The following is a 12668-nucleotide window of genomic DNA, read 5'->3' as shown; positions in this document are numbered from 1 at the left end:
ATTGTCTGTATTACCGTGCCTGCCTCTATGTCTATATATATATATATATATCTCCATCTCTTCCCCCTCCCTCCATCCCTCTCTTCCTCCATTCCTGCCTTGGTCACTCTCGCCCTCCCCCATCTCTCTCCCCCCTATCCCTGCCCCTCTCCCCCTCTTCCCCCTCCCTCCATCTCTCTCTTCCTCCATTCCTGCCTTGGTCACTCTCGCCCTCCCCCGTCTCTCTCCCCCCTATCCCTGCCCCTCTCCCCCTCTTCCCCCTATCCCCGCCCCTCTCCTCCCCCCCCTCCCCCGTTCACCCCCCCCTGCCCCTCTCCCTCTCCCCCGCCCCGCAGTACTGAGGGACGCCGCACTGTCGGAGGGGCAGTACTGAGGGAGTGCCACATTGTCGGAGGGGCAGTACTGAGGGAGCGCCGCACTGTCGGAGGTGCAGTACTGAGGGAGCGCCGCACTGTCAGAGGGGCAGTACTGAGGGAGCGCCGCACTGTCGGAGGGGCAGTACTGAGGGAGCGCCGCACTGTCGGAGGGGCAGTACTGAGGGAGCACCGCACTGTCGGAGGGGCAGTACTGAAGGAGCACCGCACTGTCAGAGGGGCAGTACTGAGGGAGCGCCGCACTGTCGGAGGGGCAGTACTGTGGGAGCGCCGCACTGTCGGAGGGGCAGTACTGGGGGAGCGCCGCACTGTCGGAGGGGCAGTACTGAGGGAGCACCGCACTGTCGGAGGGGCAGTACTGAGGGAGCGCCGCACTGTCGGAGGGGCAGTACTGAGGGAGCACCGCACTGTCGGAGGGGCAGTACTGAGGGAGCACCGCACTGTCGGAGGGGCAGTACTGAGGGAGCACCGCACTGTCGGAGGGGCAGTACTGAGGGAGCACCGCACTGTCGGAGCGGCAGTACTGAGGGAGCACCGCACTGTCGGAGGGGCAGTACTGAGGGAGCGCCGCACTGTCGGAGGGGCAGTACTGAGGGGGCAGTACTGAGGGAGCGCCGCACTGTCTGAGGGAAAATACTGAGGGAGCACCGCACTGTCGGAGGTGCCGTCGTTCAGATGCGACATTAAACCGAGGCCCCATCTGCTCTGTTGGAGGGATGTAAATGATCCCATGGAACTGTTGAAGAGCAGGGAGTTCTTCCTAGTTATTCCACATCATTGCTATGCTGCTCAGAACCATGAGAGAAATTCACTCTTAATAAAATTACCCATCAAATGCCTCAGTCACTACATCCAGTGAATGTATATTTAATATAAAACACATCTCTGTTTCTAACTGAAAAAATATCCAGAAGTCAGGCTCACTCAGAATACATTTAAATCTCACTCAGAAACGGCACATCAGTGAAGGGCAGACCCCGCCCTGGCCCGAAGTGTCTGATGTCATGGTACCCGGGTATGTGCTGACTCACAGCAGCTCAGCATTTCTGAGCAAGGAAGTAACTGTTGGAAATATTTCAAACCACCAACAACCTGACAATTGCTTCATTGCTCAAACTGTGAATTCCCCTCATTAATCCCGAGACCTGGTTCCAGCAGCAAATTCCTTGCAAGGACCCTGCCATTCCTGCAAACTCCATCGACCAGCTTTGATTAAATGTCTGACACCCTTTTTAAAGTTAGGTTATTTTTCTTTCTTTTCTGCTGCACTGAAGTAGCTTGGATCGAATAAAGCTGCAATAATCCAGTACTGGTCAACATGTGGGAGTGACAGATACCCTCCTGTGGGACACTACTTTTCTCTCAGATGATCATTTTTGAATTGTACAGCAAGCGTCCAAACAGGCTGCCCTGCAAATGCTGACAATTTAAAGTCAGCAGACAGTGGAGTAAAGAAGCAGAATCCCAGGGATGGAACGCGCCATCGATTCCGGAAACTGAACACATTCCAACTCATTTTAGTGAATATCAGAAAAACATTTTTTTTTTTTAAACACAGTTTTGACTCCCTCAGGACATTAACTAAATTAAAATTAATTCTGGCTTTGTGTAAAATGGTACCGTTCCTGACTAAAAACCATCAGTACATAAACATCACTAATGTCTACTGTAACCAGCTCTTAAAATCGAGATAGTTGCTTTATTCAGGAGGCAGTGCTGTAACTCTGGCACTGGGATCTGTATTTACAAGCTCAGAGATAAATCATATGTGTTATAAGGTCAAAGTGCGTGTTATAAGAACATATGGCCCCTCAAGCCTGCTCCGCCATTCAATACGATCATGGCTGATCTGATCATGGACTCAGCTCCACTTCCCCGCCCACTCCCATAACCCCTTATTCCCTTATCATTTAAGAAACTGAATAAATTTAAGACAGAAATACACACTGACCCAGCTTCCACAGCTCTCTGAGGCAGCGAATTCCACAGATTTACAACCCTCTGAGAAAAATTTCTCCTCATCTCAGTTTTAAATGGGCGGCCCTTTATTCTAAGATTATGGCCCTAGTTCTAGTCTCCCCCATCAGTGGAAACATCCTCTCTGCATAGAAAATTGGTGCAGGAGTCGGCCATTCGGCCCTTCGAGCCTGCACCGCCATTCAATTAGTTCATGGCTGAACATTCAACTTCAGTACCCCATTCCTGCTTTCTCACCATACCCCGTGATCCCCCTAGTAGTAAGGACTACATCTAACTCCTTTTTGAATATATTTAGTGAATTGTCCTCAACAACTTTCTGTGGCAGAGAATTCCACAGGTTCATCACTCTCTGGGTGAAGAAGTCTCTCCTCATCTCGGTCCCAAATGGCTTACCCCTTATCCTTAGACTGTGACCCCTGGTTCTGGACTTCCCCAACATTAATAAGAACATAAGAATTAGGAACAGGAGTAGGCCATCTAGCCCCTCGAGCCTGCTCCGCCATTCAACAAGATCATGGCTGATCTGGCCGTGGACTCAGCTCCACTTACCCGCCCGCTCCCCATAACCCTTAATTCCCTTATTGGTTAAAAATCTATCTATCTGTGATTTCAATATATTCAATGAGCTAGCCTCAACTGCTTCCTTGGGCAGAGAATTCCACAGATTCACAACCCTCTGGGAGAAGAAATTCCTTCTCAGCTCGGTTTTAAATTGGCTCCCCCGTATTTTGAGGCTGTGCCCCCTAGTTCTAGTCTCCCCGACCAGTGGAAACAACCTCTCTGCCTCTATCTTGTCTATCCCTTTCATGATTTTCTATAAGATCACCCCTCATCCTTCGGAACTCCAACGAGTAAAGACCCAGTCTACTCAATCTATCATCATAAGGTAACCCCCTCATCTCCGGAATCAGCCTAGTGAATCATCTCTGTACCCCCTCCAAAGCTAATTTTTTTCCTTCCTTAAGTAAGGTGACCAAAACTGCACGCAGTACTCCAGGTGCGGCGTCACCAATACCCTGTACAGTTGCAGCAGGACCTCCCTGCTTTTGTACTCCATCCCTCTCGCAATGAAGGCCAACATTCCATTCGCCTTCCTGATTATCTGCTGCACCTGCAAACTAACTTTTTTGGGATTCATGCACAAGGACTCCAAAAGAGTTTCATGCACAAGGACCCCGAGGTCCCTCTGCACCGCAGCATGTTGTAATTTCTCCTCATTCAAATAATATTCCTTTTTACTGTTTTTTTTTCCAAGGTGGGTGACCTCACATTTCCGACATTGTATTCCATCTGCCAAACCTTAGCCCATTCGCTTAACCTATCTAAATCTCTCTGCAGCCTCTCTGTGTCCTCTACACAACCCGCTTTCCCACTAATCTTTGTGTCATCTGCAAATTTTGTTACACTACACTCTGTCCCCTCTTCCAGGTCATCTATATATATTATAAACAGTTGTGGTCCCAGCACTGATCCCTGCGGCACACCACTAACCACCGATTTCCAACCCGAAAAGGACCCATTTATCCCGATTCTCTGCTTTCTGCCAGCCAATTCTCTATCCATGCTAATACATTTCCTCTGACTCTGCGTACCTTTATCTTCTGCAGTAACCTTTTGTGTGGCACCTTATCGAATGCCTTTTGGAAATCTAAATAACCACATCCATCGGTACACCTCTATCCACCATGCTCGTTATATCCTCAAAGAATTTCAGCAAATTAGTTAAACATGATTTCCCCTTCATGAATCCATGCTGCATCTACTTGATTGCACTATTCCTATCTAGATGTCTCGCTATTTCTTCCTTAATGATAGCTTCAAGCATTTTCCCCATTACAGATGTTAAACTAACCGGCCTATAGTTACCTGCCTTTTGTCTGCCCCCTTTTTTAAACAGAGGCGTTACATTAGCTGCTTGGGATGCATTTCATCAGGACCAGGGGACTTGTCTACCTTGAGTCCCATTAGCCTGTCCAGCACTACCCCCCTAGTGATAGTGTTTGTCTCAAGGTCCTCCCTTCCCACATTCCTGTGACCAGCAATTTCTGGCATGGGTTCTGTGTCTTCCACTGTGAAGACCGAAGCAAAATAATTGTTCACGGTCTCAGCCATTTCCACATTTCCCATTATTAAATCCCCCTTCTCATCTTCTAAGGGACCAACATTTACTTTAGTCACTCTTTTCCGTTTTATATATCTGTAAAAGCTTTTACTATCCGTTTTTATGTTTTGCGCACGTTTACCTTCGTAATCTATCTTTCCTTTCTTTATTGCTTTCTTAGTCATTCTTTGCTGTCGTTTAAAATTTTCCCAATCTTCTATTTTCCCACTAACCTTGGCCACCTTATACGCATTGGTTTTTAATTTGATACTCTCCTTTATTCCCTTCTCTTACCGCCCTTTTTCACTGGAATATATTTTTGTTGAGCACTATGAAAGAGTTCCTTAAAAGTCCTCCACTGTTCCTCAATTGTGCCACCATTTAATCTGTGTTCCCAGTCTACTTTAGCCAATTCTGCCCTCATCCCATTGTAGTCCCCTTTGTTTAAGCATAGTATTCTCGTTTGAGACACTACTTCCTCACCCTCAATCTGTATTACAAATTCAACCATACTGTGATCACTCATTCCGAGATGATCTTTTACTAGGAGATCGTTTATTATTTCTGTCTCATTACACAGGACCAGATCTAAGATAGCTTGCTCCCTTGTAGGTTCTGTAACATACTGTTCTAAGAAACAATCCCGTATGCATTCTATGAATTCCTCCTCAAGGCTACCCCGTGCGATTTGATTTAACCAATTGATATGTAGGTTAAAATCCCCCATGATTACTGCCGTTCCTTTTTCACATGCCTCCATTATTCCCCTGATTATTGTCCGCCCCACCGGGAAGTTATTATTTGGGGGCCTATAAACTACGCCCACCAGTGACTTTTTCCCCTTACTATCTGTAATTTCCACCCACAATAATTCAACATTTTGTTCATTAGAGCTAATATCGTCTCTCACAACTGCCCTGATATCATTAACAGAGCTACCCCACCTCCTTTCCCATCTTGTCTATCTTTCCGAATTGTCAGATATCCCTGTATGTTTAATTCCCAGTCTTGGCCACCCTGCAACCACGTTTCAGTAATGGCCACCAAATCGTACCCATTTGTAATGATTTGTGCCGTCAACTCATTTACTTTGTTTCCACCTTGTCAAGCCCCCTCATAATCTTATGTTTTGATAAGATCACCTCTCATTCTTCTGAATTCCAATGAGTAGAGGCCCAACCGACTCAACCTTTCCTCATAAGTCAACCCCCTCATCCCCGGAATAAACCTAATGAACCTTCTCTGAACTGCCTCCAAAGCAAACATATCCTTTCGTAAATATGGAAACCAAAACTGCACGCAGTATTCCAGGTGTGGCCTCACCAATACCCTGTACAGCTGTAACAAGACTTCCCTGCTTTTATACTCCATCCCCTTTGCAATAAAGACCGTTACCATTGGCCTTCCTGATCACTTGCTGTACCTGCATACTAACCTTTTGTGTTTCAAGTATCCCCAGGTCCCACTGAACTGCAGCACTTTGCAATCTTTCTCCATTTAAATAATAACTTTCTCTTTGATTTTTTTTCTGCCAAAGTGCATGACCTCACACTTTCCAACATTATACTCCATCTGCCAAATTTTTGCCCACTCACTTAGCCTGTCTTTTGTGTCTACCTCACACATTGCTTTTCCTCCTATCTTTGTATCGTCAGCAAACGTGGCTATGTTACACTCAGTCCCTTCTTCCAAGTTGTTAATATAGATTGTAAATAGTTGGGGTCCCAGCACTGATCCCTGCGGTACCTCACTAGTTACCGATTCAACCCGAGAATGAACCATTTATCCCGATTCTCTGTTTTCTGTTAGTTAACCAATCCTCTATCCATGTTAATATATTACCCCCAACACCATGAACTTTTATCTTGTGCTGTAACCTTTTATGTGGCATCTTGTCAAATGCCTTCTGGAAGTCCAAATACACCACATCCACTGGTTCCCCTTTATCCACCCTGTTCATTATGAGGTCAGAGTTAAATATTCAGAATGAAATTGAACATTCAAGTGACAAATTGAAACAAGCCATGTTTACAGTCGACATAACCAAACAATCCAACCACATTTACCACCCTGTTCCCATATCCATTTTAATTTATCCCCCTCTCCAATCTAATCTTGAATTTTCACACCGTTTCTGTTCCAAACCACTAATCCTAGGAGTGAATCCCACAGCCTCACAACTCTCTGTGTGAAAAGCTTTCTCCAGCCCTCTGTTCCAAATCTCACATTTAATCTGGTTTCTCTGGCCCCTCGCTCCAGACCCTCAATCACTGGAGACATTCTGCTTGGACACACCCTGTCCCAACGGTATAGAATTTTAAACACTTCATCGTCTTGTGCTAGTGAAAAAAGCCCCAATTGTTTAAGTCTTTCTTCTTCTTTGTATTTCCTGGTACCAGCCTGCATCCCAGTGAATGTGCTGCTCCCTCTCTAAAGCCGCAACATCCTTCCTATGGTGTGGAGCCCAAGACTGCTCAGCCCTCCAACTGAGGGCTTACTGAGCTTTTCACTTTTATATTCTGTACCTCGTGATACAACCTAGAATTATTAGCTTTGTTGTACAGCTCCATCACCAGGAGCTGCTGCCTTTAATGTCCTGTGGACCTGTCCCCCAAATCCCTCTGCTCCCCGCTGCCCCCCAGCCCCGCACACATTCCCATTCACAGAGCCATTACTGCTGGTATTATCGATCAGCATGCCCCTCACAATTCCTGACACTGACTTCCATCGGATAGTTTTAGCCCATTCCCCATCTTATCAATATCCCATTGTCGCTTCCTTACTCTGCCTTCTATTTTAGTCATCTTCAAATTCACACACCGCTCCCTCGAGCCCTATATCCAGATTGTTGATAGACACAGGGACCAGGAACGGCCTCAGAACTGAACCCTGTCGGACACCACTACCCACTGCCAACCACTGACAAACTGCCCTTAATTCTGATTCTCTAATTTGTTCCTTCTGACCAATATTTAATCCACTTTGCAACCCTCCAATAATTCCAGACCCCTCAATCCTCCCGAATAATCCCCATGTGGCATCTGGTACCAGGCTTTGCCACATGCCCAGCATTCCCCCTCGATCACGTCTGTTATCTCCTTAAAGAATTCTGTAAGGTTTGTCAAACACGACTGCCCCTTTTAAAGTCTATGGTCATTCTCTTTCCTCTTATGCAGCAAATCCATCCTTAATCAGACTCAGTAGTGTGTGTTATAAGGTTGGGTCACCCTGGAACTATTCTGTATCACTTCCCATCTTATCAACAACAACGTGTATTTACATTGCGCCTTTAACGTAGTGACGGGTCCCAAGGCGTTTCACAGGAATATTATGAGACAAAAAATTTGATACCGAGCCGCCTAAGGAGAAATTAGTGCAGGTGGTCAAAGCGGTCGGTTTTAAGGAGCATCTTGAAGGAGGAAAGAGAGGTTTAGGGAGGGAGTTCCAGAGTTTGGGGCCTAGGCAAAAGAACGCACAGCCACCGATGGTTGAGTGATTATAATCAGCGATGATCAGGAGGGCAGAATTAGAGGAGCACAGATATCTCGGGAGGTTATGGGACTGGAGGAGATTAGAGTTAGGGAGGGGCTAGGCCTTGGAGCGATTTGAAAACAAAGATGAGAATTTTGAAACCGAGGCTTTGCTTAACCGAGGGCCAATGTAGGTCAGCGAGCACAGGGGTGATGGGTGAGCAGGACTTGGTGCGAGTTAGGACACGGGCAGCCGAGTTTTGGATGACCTCAAGTTTACGTCGGGTAGAATGTGGGAGGCCAGCCAGGAGTGAGTTGGAATAGTCAAGTCTGGAGGTAACACAGGCACGGATGAGGGTTTCAGCAGTGGATGAGCTGAGATGGGCGATGTTACGGAGGTGGAAATAGGGGGTCTTAATTATACTGTGGATACGCATTTCAGGGTCAAATATGACACCAAGGTTGCGAACAGTCTGGTTCAGCCTCAGCGAGAAGTTGGGGAGAGGGATGGAGTCAGTGGATAGGGAACGCAGTTTGTGGCAGGGACCGAAAACAATGGCTTCGGTTTTCCCAATGTTCAATTGGAGAAAATTTCTGCTCATCCAGAACTGGATGTCGGACAAGCAGTCTGACAATTTAGAGACCGTGGAGGGGTCGAGAGAAGTGGTGGTAAGGTAGAGCTGGGTGCCATCGGCGTACATGTGGAAACTGACGCTGTGTTTCTGGATGATGTCGTCAAGGGGCAACATGTAGATGAGAAATATCCCAAGGATTCACCTGTGATTGTTGCCTCAGAAGCATTTGGAGTGTGTGGAGAGGGCAGGTTCTGCACAATCTGCGGGGTGTACAGGCCGGACAGACAGTCAATAAATAACCCGCAATATTCAGGCCTAAAGTAAATTTCATCCAGCAAAGGTACAACCCGGGGCCCAGCAGTAAAATCATAAATTTCCCTCCTGGAACACTGAACAAGGTAGTATTATTTGATCACCGATTAAAGCACAAACAGAGAGTTCTGGGGGAAGGGATGGAGAGCTGCAGTCAGCAGCTTTATAAACAGATCATTAGAATTAGTGTTGGACATGTTTGGCCTTGCTTGTGGTCTGGAGTTAACCGAGAGTGACTCGGAATTATTTATCACGATTCATGAATCTATAAATCCCCAGTGACACTGATCAGAAACCCTGTCCCTTCCCCGGGGCAGGATCACTCCATGGATATTAGCAGCACTATAAACACATCCCTCTTCTCTCAACTCATGTCTTTGCTTAAGATATTCAATAAACCCTGATCTTCCATCACAAAGGTTTTACTCATAACTGAGACAAGGTGTTTGCACAGAGAAGTAACTCTCATTTCACGAGCGTTTAGTGATAAATATAACCTGTGGAATCAGCTCTTCATTCAGGATGATCCAGCTGGATCCCGTTAACAAAAGCTCCCTCCAGACAGCATTTGTATCAGGCCTGATGGGGGTTACTGGTTACAGGTGATATTCTGGGCTGCAAACTAACTGGTGGGAAAACAGGGGTTAATATACAGGCAGCTTCCTGCACATCACAGCACGCCTCCTGATTCCTGTAACACCAACGGTGACTCAGGAACTTCACTTTATGGTTGCTGGGCGACACAGAAAAACTTTGAGAAATTAGCGAGAGACCATCCAGGAAATCATGGGTTTGCAGCACCACGCGCTGTGATTGGAGGAACAGCAAGATAAGAAGTTAATGCGTGGCTGGAGAAATGGGGCACAGGGGACGGGTTACACCTCAATAGAAGTGGGAGCAATGTTCTCGCAGGGAGGTTAACTGGAGCCGGAGAGGGTTTAAACTAAGGGCAGGGGGAGGGGCACCAGGGTGAAGCAACAGACAGGAGATCTCTAAGGCGCACAGAGGGCTGGGAGAGACAAAGTTCAGAAATAGGAGCGATCAGACCAAGGTGGGGTTGGAGTGCCTATGCGTAAATGCACGGAGCATGGTAAATAAGGTTGGTGAGTTGCAGGCACACGTTGCCATATGGAACTATGATATAATGGCATTAATAGAGACTTGGCTCAAAGAAGGGGAAGATTGGGAATTTAATATTCCTGGCTATTCAGGAAAGATAGGGAAGGAGAACAAGGAGGGGTTTCAGTCTCGATCAAAGATAAAGTTACAGCACCAGAGAGGAGAATAGGCCTGGAGTAAAAGATCCGAATTGGGGAAAATCTAATTTTGCTAAGTTGAGGAGTGATTTGGCCACAGTGGGCTGGAAACAGCTACTTTAAGGTAAATCAATATCGGAACAGTGGGAGGCATTCAAGGAGGAGATCCGGAAGGCTCAGGCCAAACATGTTCCCTTAAAGAAAAAGGCTGGGAAAAATAATTCTAGAGCCCTCTGGATGTCTAGGGACTTACAGGAGAGGATTAAGAAAAAAGGGACGCTTATGTCACATATCAACGGCTAAATACTATAGAATCTTGAGAGAACGTTAAGAGGCAAAATTAAAAAGGATATTAGGAATGCTGAGAGAGCACGAGAAATTCTTGGCGAGTAAAATTAAGGAAAACCCTAAGATGTTCAATAAATATATTAAGAGTAAGAGGGTAACTAACGAAAGGGTAGGGCCTATTAGAGACCATGAGGGTAATCTTTGTGTGGAGGCGGAAGATGTTGGGAGGGTTCTTAAAGAATACTTTGCATCTGTTTTCACAAAGGAAAGGGGCAATGCAATACTGCGATCGAGGAGGAGTGTAATATTCTGGATGAAATAAATATAGTGAGAGAGGAGGTATTAACGGGTTTAGCAGCTTTGAAAGTAGATAAGTCCCCAGGCCCGGATGAAATGCATCCCAGGCTGTTGAGCGAAGTAAAAGAGGAAACAGCAGAGGCTTTGACCATCATTTTCCAGTCCTCTTTGGATGTGGGCATGGTGCCGGAGGATTGGAGGACTGCTAATGTAGTGCCCTTGTTTAAGAAGGGAGAAAGGGATAGACCGAGTAATTACAGGCCTGTCAGCCTAACCTCAGTGGTGGGAAAATTATTGGAAAAAAATCCTGAGACAGGATAAATCTGCATTTGGAAAGGCAAGGATTAATTAGGGACAGTCAGCACAGATTTGTTAAGGGAAGATCATGTTTGACTAACGATTGAATTTTTTGAGGAGGTAACCAAGAGGGTCGATGAGGGCAGTGCATACGATGTAGTGTATATGGACTTTAGCAAAGCTTTTGATAAGGTCCCACATGGTAGACTGGTCATGAAGATTAAAGCCAGTAGGATACAGGGCAACGTGTCATGTTGGATCCAAAATTGGTTTGGAGGTAGGAAGCAAAGGCTGATGGTTGACGGATGTTTTTGTGACTGGAAGGATGTTTCCAGTGGGGTTCTGCAGGGCTCAGTACTGGGTCCCTTGCTTTTTGTGGTATATATCAACGATTTAGATTTGAATATAGGGAGTATGATTAAGAAGTTTGCAGACGACACTATAATTGGCTGTGTGGTTGATAATGAAGAGGAAAGTCATGGACTGCAGGAGGATATCAATCTACTGGTCAGGTGGGCAGAGCAGCGGCAAATGGAATTTAATTCAGAGAAGTGTGAGGTGATGCACTTCGGGAAGGCTAATAAGGAAAGGGTATACACATTAAGCGGTAGGCCACTTAATAGTGTAGATGAACAAAGGGACCTTGGAGTGCTTGTCCACAGATCCCTGAAAGTAGCAGGCCAGGTGGATAAGGTGGTTAAGAAGGCATACGGAATGCTTGCCTTTATTGGCCGAGGCACAGAATATAAGAGCAGGGAGTTTATGCTTAAATTGTATAATACTTTGGTTAAGCCACAGCTGGAGTACTGCATGCAGTTCTGGTCATCGTATTATAGGAAGGATGTGATTGCACTAGAGAGGGTGTAGAGGAGATTATCTAGGATGCTGCCTGGAATGAAGAATCTTAGTTATGAGGACAGATTGGATAGGCTGGATTTATTCTCATTGGAACAGAGGAGGTTGAGAGGAGACCTCTTTGAGGTGTACAAAATATTGAGGGACCTGGACATAGTGGATAGCAAGGGTCTATTTCCATTGGTCTATTACGAGGGGGCATAGTTTTAAGGTGGTTGGTGGAAGGTTTAGAGGGGATTTGCGGGGGCTTCTTTACGCAGAGGGTTGTGGGGATCTGGAACTCGCTGCCTGGAAGAGTGGTGGATGCAGAAACCCTCACCACTTTTAAGAGATGGTTGAATGGGCACTTAAAGTGCAGTAGCCTGCAGGGTTACGGACCTAGAGCTGGTAATTGGGATTAGACTGGATGACCTTTTGTTGGCTGGCGCAGATATAATGGTAAGTACTGCAGGGAATAGAATACGGCCAGGGTGATCTCCGGGACTAGTTTCGATCGCCTGGATGGTGTATTGTATAGGGTTAATCACATAGGTTAATTATGATATTCCGACATTTACAGTGTGTTTTCTGCTTCATGCTTCGTGGAATGTTGTTGATGCAGAGAGAGAGAGAGAGAGAGAGAGAGAGATCTTGATGCGCACACCATCTTGTTTATGGGACGATCTCGAAGTCTCATGCTTTGTGGAAGAACAGCTGGGGCCTTACAGATTAGGAGTTGGCCATAAGCCACATGCACCCATGTTTGTTCAATAGTATAAAGGAACGGAACTGTCCCGTAGCTCTTCGAACTTCACCTTGGACCGTGATCCGCGAGCGGTGCCGGGACCCCCAAGGCTCCTGACCAGCCGTCGTTGCGGAGTTCC

This window comes from Pristiophorus japonicus, chromosome 17 (genome assembly GCF_044704955.1).
Source record: "Pristiophorus japonicus isolate sPriJap1 chromosome 17, sPriJap1.hap1, whole genome shotgun sequence".
NCBI lineage: Eukaryota > Metazoa > Chordata > Chondrichthyes > Pristiophoridae > Pristiophorus > Pristiophorus japonicus.
Note: the sequence above shows the minus strand (reverse complement) of the source record.